This window comes from Macaca mulatta, chromosome 8, assembly GCF_049350105.2.
Source record: "Macaca mulatta isolate MMU2019108-1 chromosome 8, T2T-MMU8v2.0, whole genome shotgun sequence".
Lineage (NCBI taxonomy): Eukaryota > Metazoa > Chordata > Mammalia > Primates > Cercopithecidae > Macaca > Macaca mulatta.
This window is the reverse complement of record NC_133413.1, coordinates 8,958,593-8,980,215: the sequence shown is the minus strand read 5'-3', so window position 1 is coordinate 8,980,215 and position 21,623 is coordinate 8,958,593. Positions and strand designations below refer to the sequence as shown.

The window sequence follows — 21,623 nt, the reverse complement described above, 5'->3', positions numbered from 1 at the left end:
TGTCTGCAAATAGTCTCTCATTTCAGAGGAAATCACTGAACAGAGTTCATAACACGTGAATTTTAAAAATTCCTATTTCTAATTTCATCCCATTAGAACTTTTGAAGAACAGATGTGCACCTGATCCAACTCAATGAGAGGAAACTCGGACAGTCCCTCACAGGTCCTCGGCCTCCTCCTCCCACCTAGAAAACGTCAGCTCAAGCCGATCACAGCACAGTGTGATTTTCTGTAAATAATGTGCACGCCTGCATCTGAGCTGAGGTGTGAATGTCTGGAATGTGCCTGCCAGGCCCAGGAGGAACTGCAGCAGTTGTGGGGACACAAGCCGCTAAGGAATCCGATTTGGAAGGAAATCAAGGCAACTAAAACCAGTTCCACGGTTTTTTCTTGGCAGGGCTTGACCAGGCAAACTGCTGTCACTGTTGCTAATTCATGGTAAGTGGGATGGGGACTTAACAGTAAGTGATTAGAGCAATTACTGAATTTGCTGTTCAAATACAATGGCACAGATTCCTGAGAATGGAAGAACTGTTGCCCAGGAATAGAGTTCAACAGGTCCTCCCCACGCCCCAGGAAACATGGCATTTCCTCGCACCTCCGCTTTGGTCCCCCGGCCACCACCCTCCTGATCTCGGCCATCTGATGGCATCACTCCCCACAGCTGGAAACAACTGACCTCTTGTCACCCTCCCATCTACCCTGTCTTCCTCCAGCCCAGCATAGTCAGGGATGCCCACATACAAGACCAAGAAACCAGGGTTATCCTAAACCAGTGCCTGCATTCAAAGTACTCCACAGCAGGACAATCACCAATGGCCAATAATCCCAGAATCTTCCACCTCAAAACGGGAGCACATTTAGATTCAAGTTGACAACACTGCATTCTCTTTGCCATGTACACATGGAGGCATGTCAGGTTCCACCTAAAGCTATCATCAGGTTCCACGCTGCCCAGGGGCCCAAGCCTAGTCACTCTGCATGATCTCAATTCACCACCCACAGAGAAGCCTGCAGTTTTCTTCTGGTGCACGGTGTGGATGGTGGATGGATTTCCCCTGAAGACTTGGAGACCAGTCAGCAAGGCCCGGACTTGCCCTTCTGCTGTCTACACACAGTACCCAAGTCTAGCAGTGCTGACCCTGTGGTGGGATCCATCTGGGCCTGCAGAGGACCCGGGGCACAGGAACCGTGCAGCCTGGCTGCCGCCAGAGGCCTAAGGCATCCCCACGAGGCTCTCTAGCCAAGGTGCCTTCACCACAGGCAGAACCATGCAAGAGAACTGCCTGCTGAACTGGAAACGTCCCAATCTGCTCAGCCAACACTGAAAGACGACAGCCACCTACAGCTGCTGAGCCCCAAAGTGTGGCCACTGGGCCTGAAGGGCTGAATCTGGAATTTAATCTGTGAAGTTCTTTTCAAATGTGTTTAGCTATGTAATCAAATCTTTATTCTAATTAAATGTAAAGGAGCCTCCGGCTATGGGCTCCCTTGTCGGGCATCACAGCTCCAGGGAGTAAGAATGGGAAGGAGAGGCCCAGAGCCTCTCTGCATTCTCCAAGCTAATTCAACATGTCATCATAAGGAAAGGCACTCCAGCAGGAGAGGTGTGTATGGAAAGAATGGGGTTGCCTCTGACACAAGCATGATCCCCATGGCATCACAACTGCCTCAGCCAACAAGCAAAAGACAATGATGCCCACCTCGACAGGCCACCGGATGTGAAGACGCACCCCAAGCCCTAGTCCCACAGCAGCCAGAGACCACCCGCTGCTCGTCCCAGGTAAAACAGGCAGAGCTTCCCGAGCCCTCAAAAAGAGGAAGAATTAAGGCAATTCCCGTGATTCCCACGACATACATGACACTCCTCACAGACAGACAGACTTCGCTGTGAATGTGCAGAGGACGGTGCAGTCCCTAGGTGGGCTGCTTCTTCCATGGATCGGGGAAGAAACCAGATCCGTTTCCTTGTAGGAGAATCATTTGTACCGTGATTAGACAGAAGATAGAAGGTGGCTGATGTTATCAAATCACCAAGCACCGCACGGCTGCTTCTCCAAGGAGGACCTGGAAACTTGCAGCCACCGGCGTAGGGGCCGCAGTGTTTACAATGGAGACACGGGTGACTGAGGTCTGGCTTCCTCAGGGAAGCTAAATTTGAACTTTCACCACTGAGGAATCGGTCATTTACAGTCACTCACCCTCAATGCAGAAGAGGGCTCAAGACACTGCACCAGACTTCAACACTCAGGGTTAGCGTCAGGGTTAAATTCACAAGTTTTACAAAATGTATTTACTTGGGATGCCAGAAGAGATGTAGCTTCACAAACACCGCCCCCCCCCCCATAAGGGTTTGCTTAGCTCTTTCACCAGTGGATCCCACCAACAGATGACACATCCACACCTCGTCCATGGCAGCACAGAAAACCACTTGGAAGACGGCCACTCCCACCAAGCTTCCTGGCTTTGGTGTTTAAAATCTGCATCTCAAGCTACCAATGAGTTTCTACACAGAATTGGAAAGAACTGCTTTAAAGTTCATATGGAACCAAAAAAGAGCCTGCATCACCAAGACAATCCTAAGTCAAAAGAACAAAGCTGGAGGCATCACACTACCTGACTTCAAACTATACTACAAGGCTACAGTAACCAAAACAGCATGGTACTGGTACCAAAGCAGAGATATAGACCAATGGAACAGAACAGAGTCCTCAGAAATAATACCACACATCTACAGCCATCTGATCTTTGACAAACGTGAGAGAAACAAGAAATGGGGAAAGGATTCCCTATTTAATTAATGGTGCTGGGAAAATTGGCTAGCCATAAGTAGAAAGCTGAAATTGGATCCTTTCCTTACTCCTTATACGAAAATTAATTCAAGATGGATTAGAGACTTAAATGTTAGACCTAATACCATAAAAACCCTAGAGGACAACCTAGGTAGTACCATTCAGGACATAGGCATGGGCAAAGACTTCATGTCTAAAACACCAAAAGCAACGGCAGCAAAAGCCAAAATTGACAAATGGGATCTAATTAAACTAAAAAGCTTCTGCACAGCAAAAGAAACTACCATCAGAGTGAACAGGCAACCTACAGAATGGGAGAAAATTTTTGCAATCTACTCATCTGACAAAGGGCTAATATCCAGAACCTAGAAAGAACTCAAACAAATTTACAAGAAAAAAACAAACAACCCCATCAAAAAGTGGGCAAAGGATATGAACAGATATTTCTCAAAAGAAGACATTCATACAGCCAACAGACACATGAAAAAATGCTCATCATCACTGGCCATCAGAGAAATGCAAATCAAAACCACAATGAGATACCATCTCACACCAGTTAGAATGGCAATCATTAAAAAGTCAGGAAACAACAGGTGCTGGAGAGGATGTGGAGAAATAGGAACACTTTTACACTGTTGGTGGGATTGTAAACTAGTTCAACCATTATGGAAAACAGTATGGCGATTCCTCAAGGATCTAGAACTAGATGTACCATATGACCCAGCCATCCCATTACTGGGTATATAACCAAAGGATTATAAATCATGCTGCTATAAAGACACATGCACACGTATGTTCATTGCGGCACTATTCACAATAGCAAAGACTTGGAATCAACCCAAATGTCCATCAGTGGCAGACTGGATTAAGAGAATGTGGCACATATACACCATGGAATACTATGCAGCCATCAAAAAGGATGAGTTTGTGTCCTTTGTAGGGACACGGATGCAGCTGGAAACCATCATTCTTAGCAAACTATCACAAGAACAGAAAACCAAACACCGCATGTTCTCACTCATAGGTGGGAACTGAACAATGAGATCACTTGGACTCGGGAAGGGGGACATCACACACCGGAGCCTATTATGGGGAGGGGGGAGGGGGGATGGATTGCATTGGGAGTTATACCTGATGTAAATGACGAGTAGTTGGGTGCTGACGAGTTGATGGGTGCAGCACAGCAACATGGCACAAGTGTACATATGTAACAAACCTGCACGTTATGCACATGTACCCTAGAACTTAAAGTATAATAATTTTAAAAAAGCATAAAAAAAATCTGCATCTCATACGTGAGATTACACTCCTCTGAACATCAGACATTGCGACTGTCATTTCACCCAAAAAGGCTTTAGGAAATGACACGTGGCCCAGACGCCAGAGGATGCCGGCTGTCTTACTGTAGCCTAATTCCTTTGTGCCTGTATGGAGGCTTCACAGATACAGCCCGGTCACATTAATGACCGTATGAGAAGCTCAGGGCATAGACGAACTCAGTACTGAATTTTTCCACATTTATCGCCCTTTTGTTTTATCCAGAAGACAGCTGAGAAAGGCTGGGGCAGATCATCTCCTCGAGTGTAATGACTCCAACCACTTCTCTTCACCCCAGGTCACCCCTGTCACATGCTTTTGAGAAACCAAAGCAATCCTGTTCTCTTCACTCCGGGTTCCAAGTACCAAATTCCTCCGTTTTATCAATTAGATTATCAAGCAGCCATTTGTAATCTGGAATGCAATCTGATACAAAATTTAAAGTTAATTTAGGTTGCTGTAATAGCTTATTTACGTTATAGACAAGGCATGAATGAAAACTAATCTGTTTGTTCATAGGACCAATTTTGTAAACAATCCAATTATTCAAGCAATGATTGTCTTCAGTCAGATGCAAATTTGCTCATAAAAGATTTTCCAGCAGGAATTTTTAAATCCATGGTGTGTATTTCCTGAGCGTGTCTCTGCACCTCCCCAAGTGCACAGCAGGACTTCCCAGGGCATCCCATCAGCAGGCCCACTGAACAGAGTAAGCCCGCAGCCCCCAGCCCAGGAATCAAGTCCGAGCCCCAGCAGCCGCTCGTCCAGCCGGGGCTTCCTCACCCAGCACAGCACCCAGAGGTCTCCCAGGTTTAATGCCACATGTGTGTGGAAAATAGAGTGCTGGAAGGAGCACAGTGGACATTCTACAAATGCAAATTCCCTCCTGGAACAGCCCAGCAACTCTCTGTACCTTCCTCAAAGTACCCACGCCCGGCAGGCATAGAGAGTCTAATGGGGTGCCTAGGAATCAGCATTTAACATGATTCTGATGAATAAAAAAGTTTGAGAGGCTGCCGTGGCCTCCACACATCTGCAGGCTCTGAAGAGACACAGATTCAGGTAACAGGCCAGACAGGACAAGGATGGGGAGGTGGAGGGCAAATTCCATGGACCACCAACCACCCCACCATCCCCACTGAGACTCTGATTTAAGGAGAGGCAAAGCCAGGGAGAAAAGATGCCCGCACTACGCGAGGGACTGAGATTTCACCTGAAGTGCGCAGTATGTGTCTGAGGGCCAAGGTTGGGCAAGCCGGGAGCACAGAACAGGGTTCACAGGCCCAGAGGTGACCCCCAGACCCCACGCAGATCTCCCAAGCACTGCCTGTGTCTCCTGCCTGGTTTATTTCCTGCCCCCCTTCTACTGTGTTGGTTTCTCAGCTGCTCCCTGAAATGCACGACCTCCGCCCCCCACCACCACACCCGCCTCTCTACAAGTTTGGTGGACTGAAAACAGCAGGGGGTGTAAGAGCTGGGCTCTGGGGCCAACGTCCTGCCTGAGACATTAGTTCCACCCCACCCAGCTGTGATGTGAGCCCCTGAGAGTTCTCAAATGTGAGATGGGAAGGTAACTGAATCCACGTCCCAGAGCGGCTGTGGAGACTGAGATCACATGCTGCCACACCTCGGCATCCAGCACACGTGGGACCCCAGCTGTGTTGCCCCTGATGGGAATCCCTCTATGCCCCCTCTGCCACCAGAGCCAACTCCCAGCAGTAGCTGTGGAGGGTACGTCCTCTATTCCCACTCCACTCACCTCCCATCGCTCCACTCAGTGACCTGCCACGCAGTGGCCACCAGCAAATCTGGCCCCATTGGATAACCGGCCACCACATCTCCCCCACACTTTGGGGCGTCTTCCACTTCCGGTTGTGAAGGGGGCCCAGAAACCGCCCTCAAGGGCGCTCACCTGTTCCTTATTGCACGTAATTACCTGCCACGCAGGACCACCAGCAAACCCGGCTCCACCATCCAGGCTCCGGTGGATAACTGAACCCCACCCCATCCCCCACCTTGGGGCGTCTACCACTTGCAGTTGCGAAGGGGACCCAGAAACCGCCCTCAAGGGCGCTCGCCTGTTTCTTATTGCACGTAATGACCTGCCACGCAGGACCACTAGCAAACCTGGCTCCACCATCCAGGTTCTGGTGGGTAACTCCCCCCATCCCCTGCTTCTTCCTGCATTGGGAGTTATACCTGATGTAAATGACGAGTAGTTGGGTGCTGACGAGTTGATGGGTGCAGCACAGCAACATGGCACAAGTGTACATATGTAACAAACCTGCACGTTATGCACATGTACCCTAGAACTTAAAGTATAATAATTTTAAAAAAGCATAAAAAAATCAAATAAAACAAAACCTGAAAGGACAGGTCTGTGTAGAAAAACAAACTACTTGCGATTCATCTTCCCAGTTCAGGCTACAGGAACCTCATTTCAGCCCTCACTGTGTTCTGACTGTGGCTTGGTTCCCATAAGAAATAAAGTCAGAATTCCAGTCCCTGTCTCCTGGGCGGTGTGGCAGGCATATATACCTTCATTTATATGAGGAAAGGCGTGGCGAGCCCCCTTCCTTCAGTAAAACTGCACAGTTCCCCGAACCCTGATGTCATCCCCCTCACACCACTGTGAACACCGGGACAGAGCACATTTCAATGCGTGCACCTTCGTGGGCTAGTTTTCTATTTCTCCACTAAATCACCCCAATTTAGCACCCTAAGCACTGACTTATTTTCTCACGTTTCTGGAAGCTGGAGTTCAAAACAGGTCCCACCAGCTAACGTCGAGGTGTCGGCAGGGCTGGCTCTGGGGAAGCGACCGTCTCCTTTCCTCCCACAGCCTCTAGAGGCTTCCGCATCCCCTGGTCCATATCGCACCTACTGTCTTCAGGACCCACAGGGGCCCTGGCAGAAATATCAGGAACCCGGGCTCCAATGCTAGGGCCAAGCCTCCCCCACCCTCCCAGCTCCTCACGCATGCCCGTGCGAGCTAATATAGATTCCACTTTAACTAGTGTCACCTGTGTAAGTGCCCAGCTGTGAACTGGTTAATCTTGCCCACACAGACCCCGGGAATAAACTCACAGGCCATGGACCACTCCACAAGCAATGAGTGACCACCTGCTCGGGGATCTCCATGGCCCAACAGAGCCCTCCGGTGCCTCCCTATGGGCTCAGGGACCGGCAGCCGGGGTCTGCTGTGCCAGAGGGCCCTGGATAAAAAAGACAGCTCCCATATCAGGAGGCACCCGCCCACGGTTGGGTTCCCGGTACTTTAAATAGCCCAGGTGGACAAGCCGCGCCGCGTGCAACTCCATCACCAGAATAACGACTGCACGTGGTGAGTGCATGGGTGGCCACCCCTCAGTCCAGCTGGCCGCACTAAGCACATCACCGCCGTGACACCCAATCAGACTCAGCTGCTGGCACAGTCCAGGCATCAGCCCCCCAAGAACATTCTGGATCACAATTCACAGTAGTGATTGCGATCAGGGCCACACGTGGCTGAATGTATTTACAGGAGGACGCCGCAGCCAATCTGGCTGGACTGAGAGCATTTCCCACTGTACATTCTTACAACATCATTTTATTTGCACTTTATTAAAATTTTATGGCTTTTTTCTGCCTATCTACTTTATGGGAGTGTTTCTTGTTCTTATGACTGCAGTGATACTGCGAGCTACAACTATCAATGTGTAAAATTAAACATTTCACAAGCAAGCAGCCAGAGGCACCTAACCCGGAGGCCTGTTTTCTTCTCTGAGCCAAACCTACATTGGACTCAAAGAAAACGGCACACGGAGAGGGGCTGGATCTCCAGCGCCCATTCCTAGGGGGCCTCCTGGGGAGCAGATATGGAGGAAGAAGCCCTGGGCAACTGCACTGTCCTACTAAAGAAATGTACATTTGGGTAAATGTAAGCACCAGACTTAAGAGATTAAGCAAACCATGAAAAGAAACCACTAATCACAGCTTCTCCAAAACAGAACTAAACTCCCTTTAGTTTCAATTGGAAAAGCAGAAGTGATGATCAGGATACAAAAAAAATGACAAAGTATGTGAACACAGGAGAATGAACAAGGACCACTGTCTCTTCCTGTGTCAGTGGGAGCCTCGCATCTAAGCTGGATTTAGAAGGTTGCTACTTTGGACTGAAAGTTATCCCCACCCCTAGTTAGTAAGCAAGTGGAGCAGAACGCTTCAATTATTTCAAGGTTTACGGGTAAAGCTCTGCAACTCTCAAAACCATTTTAATCGGTGTGAATTTTAAAGTGACTCAATCTGTTGGCTGGAGTATCTAACGGCTTAACCATGGGGTCATGTTGGAAAATTTTTCCAATTGCTTTTGTTTTTCCCTACTGAAGATGGATTTGAACGTTCTCGCAGTTTGCAGTTGGCTGGTTCTGATGTTTGGTCCTGAGGAGGCCCAAGTACCCAGAGAGGAAGAATCTGAAACCTCAAGACACTCGAGTGCTGTCTGGGGAGATGGAGACCCCAACCCCAGGGCCACTGATGGACTCAGCACGGGTGCAGGGCCGCCCGACGCAAGGGCCACATATTTGCCGCTTACAAAACAACATAAGCACCCACCCTCAGGTGTGCACACATGCTCTGTACACGCTCACGTCTGTCCATGCCAATACCAGCACACACCCCCAGGTGTGCACACATGTTCTGTACATGCTTACGTATGTCCGTGCCAACAAGAGCACACACAACCCCCGGATGTGCACACACGCTCTGTACACATCTGTCCCCACCAACACCAGCACACACCCCCAGGGGTGCACACACGTTCTGCACATACTCATGTCTGTCCATGCCAACAACAGCACACACCCCTGAGGTGTGCACACACGCTCTTTACACATCTGTCCCCACCAACACCAACACACACCCCCAGGGGTGCACACACGCTCTGCACATACTCATGTCTGTCCCTGCAGCCTGAGTCAAACAGTCACAGAGAGGCAGAGGAGGAGAAGGAAGGAAGCGATGGGCACTGAGGTCCTGGGCCGGTTCCCCTCCCTACCTCAGGAGAGACCCCTCATGTGATTCTGCCGTCACCCACCCTTCCGCCTCCATCCTCTGTCCTCCCACATGGATCAGGAGGACGCCCACTGCACAGAGCTGTGATGAGCATGAACAGAAGATGGCAGGAGCTCATGCCAAGGTGCTGAGCACAGGGTCTATAGAGTGCTTCTTTCTGCTGTGGCTGACATCATCAAACAAGAGGCTGACATGGCTTCCAGAGAGAAAGTCACTCGCTGAGAAACTGAAACGTGTGACCTAGGAGCCTGTGAAGGTCTAAGAACAAACCAACAAACCAAAGTTTTGTTTGTTTTTCAAACACCATAGCCTGTTTTTTACTTTTTTTAATGCTCTACCTTGGGTATCACTTAGTTTAATTTCAAATTAAGTCCAATAAATACACAAAATCACAGGACTGAGCATGGAACATTGTTTCACTTCATGTCCTCCAGCCTTTAGGACACATTAAGGAAAGACATGATTCCAGGATTCCCATTAGAAAGGCTGCCCTGAGGCACCTGTTGCAGCAGCCAAATTGCAGCTGTTGATGCTGCCCCCAAGCTGCTTGGATGAAGCAGAAGATTCCAGAGGTCTCCTCTCTTCTGCCCCTCGCCCAGAAGAGGTGAGGGGAGAAAGGTGAGAGAAGACAGGAAGAAGGAGGAGGGAGGGAGGGAGGGAGAGAGGAGGGGAGAGGTAGGGAGACGGGGGGGGGCGCAGGGGGAGAGAGGAGGGGGAGGGAGGGAGAGGGGAGGGGGGAGGGAGGAAGAGAGGAAGGGAGAGGGAGGGAGGAGGGGCATGTTCCATCCACCAAGGCAGCTGCACTGCAGAGAGAATGGAGGGTGTGTTGCCTCTCAGGACAGCAAGTTCAAGCTGTTTATAATTGTTAGCGTAAACAGTGACCAGCTGAGGACAGACTTGGCTTCCATGGAATTCACAGATTCCAGTCATTAAAAATCCCTTCTGAGTTTTCATCTGGAAAACTTTGCAACTGTATTTAGGGACAAGAGGCAGAAGATGAAGCCAACACAATTGGGCTCAAACCGCCATCCTTTTCCTTCTCTCCGCATCCAGGACCCGCCCTGAGCCCCTGAGTGTGAGGACCCGGAGCTGCCCAGCCCAAGGGCGCGGCCCCTGACCAGAGGAGGGAGCTGCACAGGGGGGCCCCCAGCACGTGGATGGCAGGATCTGTGCTATCTCAGTCCCAGGGTCCCAAGCAGAGAAGGTCTGGGGCTCCCAGCTGAAGCTTTGCTGTCTCCTCTGTCACCAAAGTCCAGAAGGACTGAGTGGGACCAACGCAGGACCTGCCGGTTCCTCGGTGGCTGCCAATGTGGCCCTCAGGTTGCGGGTGAGACCCTCTAGGGGAGCCCAGACAGCGGTGAGAATCACAGGCAGGAGTGCTCCAGGGGCCCCAAAACACAAGTGCAGCCTGAGGAAGGCAGTGCCCACTCAGATCCCCGTCCAGGCTTGTGTGCCACACTCGAGAGGCACACGGCACCAGAATATGGTGCTTTAAGTGGCTTTGTGGGGTGTAGGAACACAAAGTGGGGCCTCGAGTGGCTCAGAAGTCACTCCCACCAGCCCACGGGGACCCGGGCGGCCCCTCTGGTCGTGGCTGGAATCTCCCCAGGGCAGGCTCCAAAGTCCCGCGGAGGAGGTGAGCGTAGGTCTAGCTCTGACCTGAGGAAGGCCCCTGACAAGTATCCTGAACATGCAGCCACACAGCTGGCTGACTCATCTGAAGGGACCTGCTGAGCCATGAGCCAGGGATGGCTGGAGAGAACTCGACTAACACATGATCCCTGCCCAGGCGCCCACGTGGGGCTCCCACTAGAAAACTACGGAAGCTGTGAAGACGGAGGTGTGCATGGGGCTGTGAGAACCCAGGGAGGAGCCGCAATGGGGACCGGGAGGGACAGAGGGCTGGGCCCCACAAGCAAACGAGGGAGGCCCTCAGTGCCATGAAGACCCCCTGCACCCACCGCTGCAGGCTTGGCTGGCAGCACGACCTTGGCTGCAGGGGCCCAGGAGCACGTGTGTTTGGCAGGAGCTGCCCTCCTGGAGCCGCACTATGGGTACCATCATTTTACAGGCAGGTACCTGATATCAATGATGACAATCAACCATGCCACTCTGAATTACAGCCATGTCCTCAGCGGGTCACTATTTACGCTGACAATTACAAAGAGCTTGAACTCGCTCTTCCAAGAGGCAACAAGCCCTTCATTATCACTGCGGCAAGCCTCGGTGCGGCCCTCCTCCTCCACCGCTTCCCGTCGGGGCAACCTGAAGTCCCATGACGGTGACTCAGAGCCAGCCCAGTAGCTTCAGTGCAGGAAAAATCACAAAATCTCAAACACATCCTAAACATGGGCAGCTGGTAGGAGCTGATTCCTAAATTAAACCTGTTCGGAGGCTTTCTGGGCTAGCACAGCTCTGATCACAGGCTTGCGCTTTCTGCTTCCCCTGAAGGGCGGCGAGGAGGCCAGGCTCTGCCATTCTGCAGGCTCCGCTAGGTGGAGTCCGCCCTGTGGCCTCGGTGGCCTGTGCCAGACAGTGTGACCGCCGCCCGCAGTGAACACTCGGCACAGCAGAGCAGGCTTGGGGAAGAACAGAAAGTGACCTCTAAGCCTGCAGAAGACGCTAAGCCACGCACGGCCTCACGCGCACTGCGTGTCAATCACGGCCTAAGCAGGAAACAGTTCTTAATGGTTCCAGTAAATGCAAAGGCCCCCCTGGAAAACTGCGTGAACCTTTCTGACTGCTCATAGGTGGAGAGCCACTGCCTGAGACACAAAGGTAAAGAATTAACCTGAAACTGCATATTATAAAACTTATTTTTAAATGACGGTACTTAATTTAAAAGACTCCCAAAGAATACTGCATTAGAAAGTGACAGAGTGAAACTGTGAGGCTGACCACAGGAGTCCCTGGAAATTTCACCAAATGTTGTGTCAAAACTGGGAAACAGAAGAACCGCACCTGACGAAACATTCGATTAATCACTCGAGTCCTCCCCACATACGAAGCTATGTTAAAAAGTGTTCCCAGAAGGTAAAGTGAGCAGGAGGGCTGTGAACACACAAAGAGAGAGCCACTTCGTCCACGGACCACAACAAAAGAAACGCTAACGAGTGCCGACGACACGCTGGAGTCCAGGACTCCAGGCGCAGCTGTGAAGGTGACACTCAGGGTCCCACTGTCCAGATGGGAAGCCAGGGTGGAAACACCAGGGAGCCTGCCCCAGGGTGCAGAGCCAGTGAACGGTGGTTCATACTGGGCCAATCCCAGCTGCCAGGCTTTGGGGCTCCTGGGGACAGAATCCTGTTGACTTCACTCTGGGGTGCGAGAGGTGGCAGCATCCCCCAAAGGCACCGGGAGAAGTGGTGTTACCCTCCATCCCCTGTCCCCGGCATTACCCTCTGTCCCCTGTCCCCAGGTTGCTCACCATCCTCCTCACCTCCAGGCCCCTCTTCCTGTCCTCCCTCATTTTCCTGTTCACCCAGAGCACGTCACATGACTCTTCCCTTTTCAAGAGGCTCAGCTGCACCCAGAGGCATTCCAGCCTATTCGGGACGGGACACACACCCTGGGGAAATGCCAGCACAGGGCCAGAAGGGCCTGAGACCCTCTCACTGTTGCCCAGGAAGGATGGAACAGCCCACCATCATGTTGCTTGTCAGGCAGGATGAAAACTTCTGTGTCCAAAATGTTCTTTTCACTAGAACTGTTCAGACCATTCGTGAACGAATCGGTTAAATACCAACAAGGGCTATTCCCACTTATTCTCTGGCTACAGTTTTCCACCCATCAGCAACCACACTCCTAGGACTTATCCCTAACGAAGTATCAGCGCCTTGTACCTTTTAGGAAAACCTCTTTCTCTCCAGCTTTGTCCTCCTTCCACAAAAGGTGCCTCTGACTGCCTCACTCGCCGTACCAGCATTTCACTTGGCTACAGAGGAAAATCTGCATGGGGCTCAGAGGTGGGTGGTCCCCGCATGGGCAGCAGCTCTGTGACATCCTCTGAGGAGCCTGGCCCAGGCCTGCCCCACAGGCCAAGACTCTGGCTTCTGGCACTTGGGCCCCCAAAGCTGCTTTCCCTCCAGGCATCATGCCCCAGGCAAGAAGGCCGGACAAGGGCTCAGGGCTGCTGTGGGTCGAGAAAGCCTCCCGACACCTCCCACTCCAGGACCCCCCATCAGCATCCCAGCATCTGGACCTGTGTCACCAGCCGCTCCGCCGTACAAGAGAATTGGATTTTCAGCTGGGTGTGCTGCTTCCCTAAACAAAGTAGGGTGTTGTTACTGAGGAAAAAGGAAAAAGCTGGCATCTTCTTGGCAACCCCGTGACATCCAGCCACCGGTTCTCACCACCCCAGAGATGTCCACCCAGGGCAGATAGTGTCTTCAACCAAGTGTCACTGACCCAGAAGTGCAGTAATTAGTACACTTTCACCAGAGTCACCCACTCCTTCACCTTTACACCCAAGAAAAACATGTTTGCCAGGCAAATTAGATGTCTGTGAGGTGTAAGGAAACCCCAAGCCTGCTTTAAGCCTCAGACTTTTGAGACAGTTGAGGGCCATGCACACAAGAGCAAGGCTGCACCCGAAAGCTCTGCTCCTGCCGGACGTCACGGAAAGACTGCACGGCTCAGCCACAGGGACCCTTCCAGGAATTCACCAGAGGGACCTCCGTGGTACACGCAACGATGTGCACTTCGTTCAGCCTCGAACAGACCATGCCCTCGTTCCAGGGTCGGTGATCCACCTCCTGCTATCAGCCCCCCACCTCACCGAGGGTCTGCGTCTGCATCTGTCATAACTTTGCTGTTTTACCCGGGTACTAAAATGCACCATCGGGATGTTTAAAGGTCTTTAAGTACCAACATTCTGGGTGCAGTTCTTGACACTTTAATGTGGTCACTCGATACAGGCCTCACAACTCTGAGGTAGCTCATACCTTTCCTACCTAACCAAGGAAGAAACAGAGGCATGGAAGGTGTAGCTCCAAAGGAGCAGGTTAGTATTCAAACCAGTGATCTTCGTCACATGCTGACCTACCTCTCAGGCTGAGATAACGTTGAAAATTAACCAGGTAGAACAGTGTTCCATAAATCAGCTGGAAATGGTCCTTGTGGATGGGCCTGTGGTTATTCCCTGAAGAACAAGACCATTAGCCCAAAAATCCACCTATGTCACACTCAAATGTTTACATATCCAATTATTTTTAAAATACTCCAATCAAGCATGTTTACAGCCATTTAGAGCCATATAGATTGTCTGCTTTGCTGACAACCCAAGACCTCTGTCAGCAAAGGACACGGTGCCAGAACCAGAGAAGGTGGGACAGAGACACAAATAGGAACCGCTCCGTCGCTGGGAGCCTCGCTCTGATGGGCCCTCGAGGACATGTCACAGACCACCGGGCACAGGCAGATGGCAGGCCAGGAGAAGGGGCTGTGCTGCCGGGAGGCAGTGCTTTGAGCTCTAATGGATGGAACACTGCTAACCAGCGAAGGTGGAGAGAGGGCACCCGTCTGAAAGGATGAAGAGGCAGCAAAGCACAGCTGGCCTCAGGGAACCGGAAGCCACAGGGACATCAGGCTGGGTGCTGCTATCTGCCGGCCACTGGCTGGGGGACTGTACTGGGCCTGGAGGGACATCTCTGACACTCTCCACCGGATGCCAGGGGCACCCCCAGCCCCAGGTGAGAACCACGGATCCCATGGTGAATGAGGCCAGCCTGTGGGAAGTGGGGCTGGGACAGCTCTGCACAGCTTAATAGAAAAATTGGATTCTATTTTGTGGGGCTTTGGTGACGCCGATGGCTGGTCAGTGCTGTCCGTCAGGAAGTAATTTGATGATAGATTAGAGAAGGGGCTGCCAAGGCCAGTGGGGCACTCGCTGCCTGGGTCCAAGGAAAAGGAAATAAAGGCTGGCGATGTGACAGTGTCGGGGAGCACAGAGGGAAGGAACTGGTGGAGACACAGGGCTGGCCCTGCCCAGAGCTACGAGCAGGTACCCGGGGGTTGTCCTATTAATTCTTCTCACAGCACCAAGAGGCAGCTGTGAGGATCCCTCTCCTGAGGACAGAACTGCTCCAGAAACACACAGCGAGGATCCACAGAACCAAGATCCGGGCCAGCTCCACAGTGGGCGATCTTGACCCCTCACCCATGGTCCTGAGGCAGGGATCAGAGCCCCCTGGATACACAGACCCTCCCAGGAACTGCAGGAAGGGGAAGCAGACGCCCCGGACCAGCGGCAGGACCCAGAGATTCTGCCCTCCAGGTCACATGGGGACCAGCCACTGCACAGGTGGACACACGGTGCTTTAACCCGCGCTGGGGGAAGGAGCCCTCGCTCTCAGGGTGGAGACCGCAGCTCGATCGGGCCGGCCTCCCTGCTGGGCACAGCCTGAGCCAGAGGACCAAGGCCAGAGAGGATTACCAAGGTTCACCTGGCCCAGCTTCCGGCAGCCCCCGACTAGGCCACTACCCTCACCTGAACAGACCGGTCCATCACCAAGCCCCACCCTCTTCTGCCAGCCCTGCCCCCACAAGGCCCCGCCTCTCGCATGCAAGCCCCGCCACCAAGGCCTAGCTTGCCTGCAGCCCCGCCCCACTGGCTCCACCCCATCTCCTGCAAGCCCCATCCTCAAGGCCCAGCTCACCTGCATCCCCACCTACTAGGCTCCACTCCTCACCTGCAAAGAGCCACCCCTCACTAAACTCCTCCCATCACTTGCATAGCCCCGCCCAACATAGCACGCCCTTCTAGAAACCCTAGACACACTAGGGTTTCTGCCACCAAACCTGATGATTCGCTGAGTGTGAGCACGAAGACTCAGTGCCCTGATCTGTTCAGTCAGGTTTTGCCATCAAATAGTTTGCTCTAAACTTCTGCAGAATCTTTCAGTTTTCTGAGCCATTTGGGTTTCAAAATTATAAAGAAGAAATTGTGGACCTATACTTACTTGGGTTTATATTAAAATTGATTCATTTGTTTTTTGTTTTGTTATTTGCTTAAACCTTTTCCTTTTTTTTTTTTTTTAGCATAGTAACTAAAAATGACAACACTTCACATATTTGGCCAGCTGTTGGCTCTGTGCTATGCTTGATGTTGTAGCAAATGTAAAAGACAAACAGCTTACTGTCTAGAAAGCCTGATGCGGCTGTGACTGGAGGCACATGGTGGATGCCATGCAGAGGGCCAAGGACAAGGGCGGGAGGAGGAGTGGGAGCTGCTGCTGCTGGGGGGAGAGGGAAGAGTTGGAGAGGGTGGTGTGAGAAAGCAGCTGCCTCTGGGCAGGGCTCCAGAAAGGGAGCCAGACAAGTGACTAGGGGGTTCCAGGCAAGGTCCAGGCATGGGAGTCCTGACAACAGACTTAGTGCATTTGTGAAATCCTGCAAAGGCCGGGCAGACACCTGAGTTTATAGTACTGGCTAGTATTAATAAGGGCCTCACCCAGAGTGGTAGATTTTTCTCCTTTGTTTTTCAAATTTTATAGAAATGTACTTATTTTTCAGACTGGGACTCACCCTGTCACCCAGGCTGGAGTGCAGTGGCATGATCTTGGCTCACTGCAGCCTCGAACTCCTGGGCTCAAGCGATCCTCTCACCTCAGTCTCCCAAGTAACTGGGACAAGGTGCCACCACGCCTGGCTCATTTTGTGTGTGTGTGTGTGTGTGTGTGTGTGTGTGTATGTAGGTGTAGGTGTAGGTGGAAACTTTGTTGTCTAGGCTGGTCTCAAACTCCTGAGTTCAAGTAATCCTATTGTCTTGTGTATTAGTCTAATCTCACACTGCTATGAAGAAATACCCAAGACTGGGTAATTTATAATGAATGAGCTAAAAAGTAAAGAGGTTTAATTGACTCACAGTTCTGCATGGCTGGGGAGGCCTCAGGAAACTTACAATCATGGTGGAAGGCACCTCTCCACAGGGTGGTATGGAAGAGAATGACAAGTGAAGGGGGAAGCCCCTTATAAAACCGTCAGATCTCGTGAGAACATACTCACTGTCATGAGAATAACATGTGGGAACCGCCCTCATGATTCAATTACCTCCTACCAGGTCCCTCCCACAACATGTGGGGATTATGGGAACTACAATTTAAGATGAGATTTGGGTGGGGACGAGGCCAAACCATATCACCTTGGCCTTCCAAAGTGCTGGGATTAAAGGTGTGAGCCACTGCGTCCAGCCATAGAAACTTACGATAAGTCATGTTTCTTGTTTGAGAAATAGCTACCATGAACGCTATTATTATTAAAGCTATATATTATTAGAAAGCAGACATCTCACTGTATCTGCTGATTTTAAATGCATTGATCATCTGATACAAAGTACGGTACGCTTGGAAACAAGTAATTTAACAGCGGTAGATGATGCAGGTCGTAGTGGGCCGCTTATGCATGACTGTTGGATGGCAGGCTCCCTAGATTGGGCTGAGGAGACCCGAGGTCTCACCTCTGCCAGTGACTTGCTGTGCGCGCTTGGCCAGGTGACTCACGGCACCTGGACGGAGGGAGTGGCAAGTGGCGTGGTGATCACAGGGACGTGGTATGTGATTGAGGGAGAGGGCCGGCTGGCCTGACTGGAAGAGAAGACAGTTTCTTTCATACCGAGGAGTATGGACACTTACCAGGAGGCTTGCCTAAGGTAGGAGAAGATCTTCCACCCTGCCCCAGGAGTGGGGAGTCTTTCATCTTTTTGGGGGGCATTTCTATCCTCCCAGCCCCTCCAGCTGTTCTGGAAGCACCAGCTTTGTGCTTACAGCTACCACCGAGAATCCATCCCAAACTAGGAGAAGCAAAGACTGATCCTGGACCGTCTCCCCGCTGTCGCCGGCTAGCCCACTCCAGCATTGCCCCTCCTGCAGGCCCGTGCTTCGCACTACAGGAGATTCTATGCACAGAAACAGGAGGCACACAGCCGATGTTGGAAGGGGTGCTGTGTTACTGAGGTGCAGTACACAAAAGCAGGAGGCACTCAGCAGGTGTTGGAAAGGGTGCTGTGTTACTTAGGACTTAGGTGCAGCACAGTACCGTGGGAAGGGCAGACACCAGGGCGAATCCTGGCTCTGATTCGGGCAGCTTGCTTCATCACCCTGAGCCTCAGTTTTTTCATCTGTAAATGAGGATGAGAATACCTCCGTCACAGGATTCTATGTGACATGATTAGAAAATGCCTAGCCAAAAAAGAATAAAAAATTTAAAAAATAAAAAAATGGAAAATACCTAGCCAGTAATAAGCACTCAAAAATACACATATATACACACACATTCTCATCTGCCTTTTTTAGGTCTTACTTTCCTTGTTTGTAGGATAAGGGACTTGGACAGGATGGTTCTATTCTCTCCAGCTCTGAAGTACTGGCTTCCCGGCACCATCTAATTTCAGGCAGAAAAGCCAGTTTTCTCAGTGTGTCGAAGATCACCATTTCACAGGCTATTTTGTCTACATTTAACTGCTCATGTTTTTCTGGTTAACTCAGGTGACATGTGTTCCCGAGTTGTTCCTGACGGCCATGAAGCTCAGCCACGATGACAGAGGAGCCAAGTATTTACACCTGGCCAGAGAAGACACGAATAATCTGTTCAGGTATGTGGTGCATGGTAAGAACATGGTCTTGAACGTTTTATTTAAATCAGGGATGTCCAATCTTTTGGCTTCCCTGTGCCACATTAGAAGAACAACTGTCTCAGGCCACACACTAAATACACTAACACTAAGGACAGTTGATGAGCTAAAAAAAAATAAATAGAGGACCTCAATGTTTTAAGAAAGTGTAGGGATTGTGTTGGGATGCATTCCAAGCCATCCTGAGCATGTGGACTGCAGGCTGTGGGTTAGACAAGCTTGGTTTAAAGCACTGACTGTATGTTATGTGGTTTAAATATCATCTCACTAGTATTTTTATTGACAGAGCATCTTGAAAAATAAGGAAAAGCTTACACGGACTTACAATCTCATCAAAATACAATTTTTAGTCTGAATCAATGATTTACATTAGAGTTGGGAAACCCCGTGTTGGAGGATTGTGGTGTCAGAATGATGATTTCTAGTAGCCTGAGGTGATGATGCATCTGGGAACTGTGTCCGCAGCACTTAGATGAACGTTTTGTATTCGGTCATTCTCCTTGCCTAGCGTTCTGTTCCTCTCCCTTCCCTGGCATGCCATTCCTTCTTCCCTAGCGTGCAGTTCGGCACCACTCCCATGGACAGTACCGGTGTTCCTCACATTCTTGAGCATACCATCCTTTGTGGGTCTCGGAAATATCCGTGCAGAGACCCTTTCTTCAAAATGTTGAACCGGTCCCTCTCCACGTGCATGAACGCCTTCACAGGTAAGACCAGCATCCTGAACGGAAAACCGTGTTTGGGTTTGCCAGGCACACCCACTGGAATTCAGTTAGTTTCTGAGAAGGGATGAGAGGAGTGGGCAATTAATGTTCTAGAAAAATTTTTCTCTCTCTCTACTTGAAGGACGTCAGAAATTTCATCCTTCAGGAAAGTCACATGGTAGCGAGGTTATAAAAACTAGTGTTTGAATAAAACGTACGTGAACTTTTCCCAGAAAGGTTCAAAACAATTTTCTCCTGGGGATATCGCTACAATGCCAGGCCTCCAGAGTTACCACTAACATTGATGTTTGACTTTTAGTAAGACTGACGCTAGTGAATAAGGTGACGATGAACAGTGCACTCTGTGAAGGAGTGACATCGTAGAGCAAGTTAAATCCATGCTCTTACAGAATGAGGTCATCTTTGTAGACATGTGAAAGTCTCTGGAGACACTTGAGAGAGTTTAGATGTTCGCTGAAGAAAGACCTGGTGCCCGTCCAGTGCAGATCCTGAGATGGGATGGGAAAGCCGGCACTCAGGGCAATGAGCTGGGATGGCTGCTGGGGTCGGGGGCCAGAGCATGGAGCCACTGCCCCATCTCAAGAATAGCTACAACTTACTGTCCTAAGACAAAGGGGAAATGAGGCTTAAGATTCAATAATTTTAGTAGAAATCTGTTAAATTTTACAATTTCACTTTTCATTTGTACCGAGCTAGTGATTATACTCTGTATCCATTTTCCACACAAAATCCCAAGGACTTTCAGAATCTCCTCTCAGTGTATTTGGATGAGACCTTTTTCCCAGGTTTACGTGAGCTGGATTTCTGGTATGTCATGAGTGATTAACTAGTTGATACAGACTTTAGTATTTGAGTCACTGTCAGCTTATTATTATTTGTCCTCAGGCAGGAAGGATGGCGCCTGGAATATGAGAACCCCAGCGACCCCCAGATGCCCTTGGTCTTTAAAGGAGTCATCTTTAATGAGATGAAGGGAGCATTTGTAAGTTTTCTTTTTTATGTTGTGTTCAACTTACCTTACCCATGTACTGTATCATGATATAGACACATCTGGAAGATGGTTGATTTTTCTTCAATATCCTCATTATAGGTGACATGTTCTTGGATTAGCTGGGGTCAGTGCTGTGAGCAGAAGCCAGGGGGTAGCAGGGCCAGGCTGCTGTTCTTCGCAGCAGGTCTCAGACCATGTCTGATGACCCCCGTGTATGATCTGCAGCGAGAGAAAAGCTATTTTCATACCACTATCAACACATTGTCTTTTACACTCATTCTTGCCCAAGCACATGGTGTACTTTCTAGAGGCTGCGTGGCGAGGTGTGTGACACACAGCAAGCTGGATACAGAGCAGATGAGGGAGTCCAGCTTCACCTCTGAGCCAGACACTACAGAGATTTGCAAAAAAGGCAACACAGCATCACTCTAAGTAGTCAGTGTTTTACTTTGTTATGAGAAGTATTTTTCAAACATATTTATATTAACATGTAATGATGGCTTACCTTAATGCATAAGTATTTTTTAATACTTTAATTTTTTAATCAACTTTAATTTAGAATATAGAAAAATTATATAAACACACACGGGTACCTACACAGGCAAAAAAAGCCTACATAATCAAAAGCTGTTTGGGTCCTCATTAAAACCCATTTGTGCCTAGTGTTCCATTATTGGAATCCTAAGCTTGTGGGAGTTATTTATATCCTACAGCTCAAGGTCATTGCCAAGGTCTGATTTTTACAAAAAAAATTGCAACCTCAGGCATAAATGGGTTAATTTTTCAGGGTGTAAAGGAGTCTTGAGACCATTTTGGATTAAGAGCTGCTGTCCTGGGCCCATGTCTTCATGTCCCCTTGTGACCTTGACAACCTGCCTGTGCTGGTGTCCCTGAGGCTCACAGGTGGCCTGCTCTCTGATTTCTGTAGCCCCCCTCAGCTGGTGAACTATTTCTTACCTTTTCATTCTCAATTTGGTGGTCTTTTCTTCCAAGGAGTCTTCTTGAAACTCAAGTTGGGGTGACAGCTTCTCCCCACTTGCCTGGTGACTGGTAGGCAGACCTGGTGATCCCTCCGGTTTACAGCCCTCGGCTATGAGTTTGTTGCAACACACATCAAA

The 21,623-nt window shown here is 50.2% G+C and overlaps 2 pseudogenes; one reads left to right on the top strand and one right to left on the bottom strand.

Annotated features, from left to right (window-relative positions):
* Positions 1 to 11,225, bottom strand: part of LOC144330566 (uncharacterized) — a 39,522-nt pseudogene extending 28,297 nt beyond the window's left edge.
* Positions 11,226 to 11,252: 27 nt separating this feature from the next.
* LOC144330565 (presequence protease, mitochondrial-like) lies at positions 11,253 to 20,813 on the top strand (annotated as a pseudogene).
* The last annotated feature ends 810 nt before the right edge of the window (positions 20,814 to 21,623 follow it).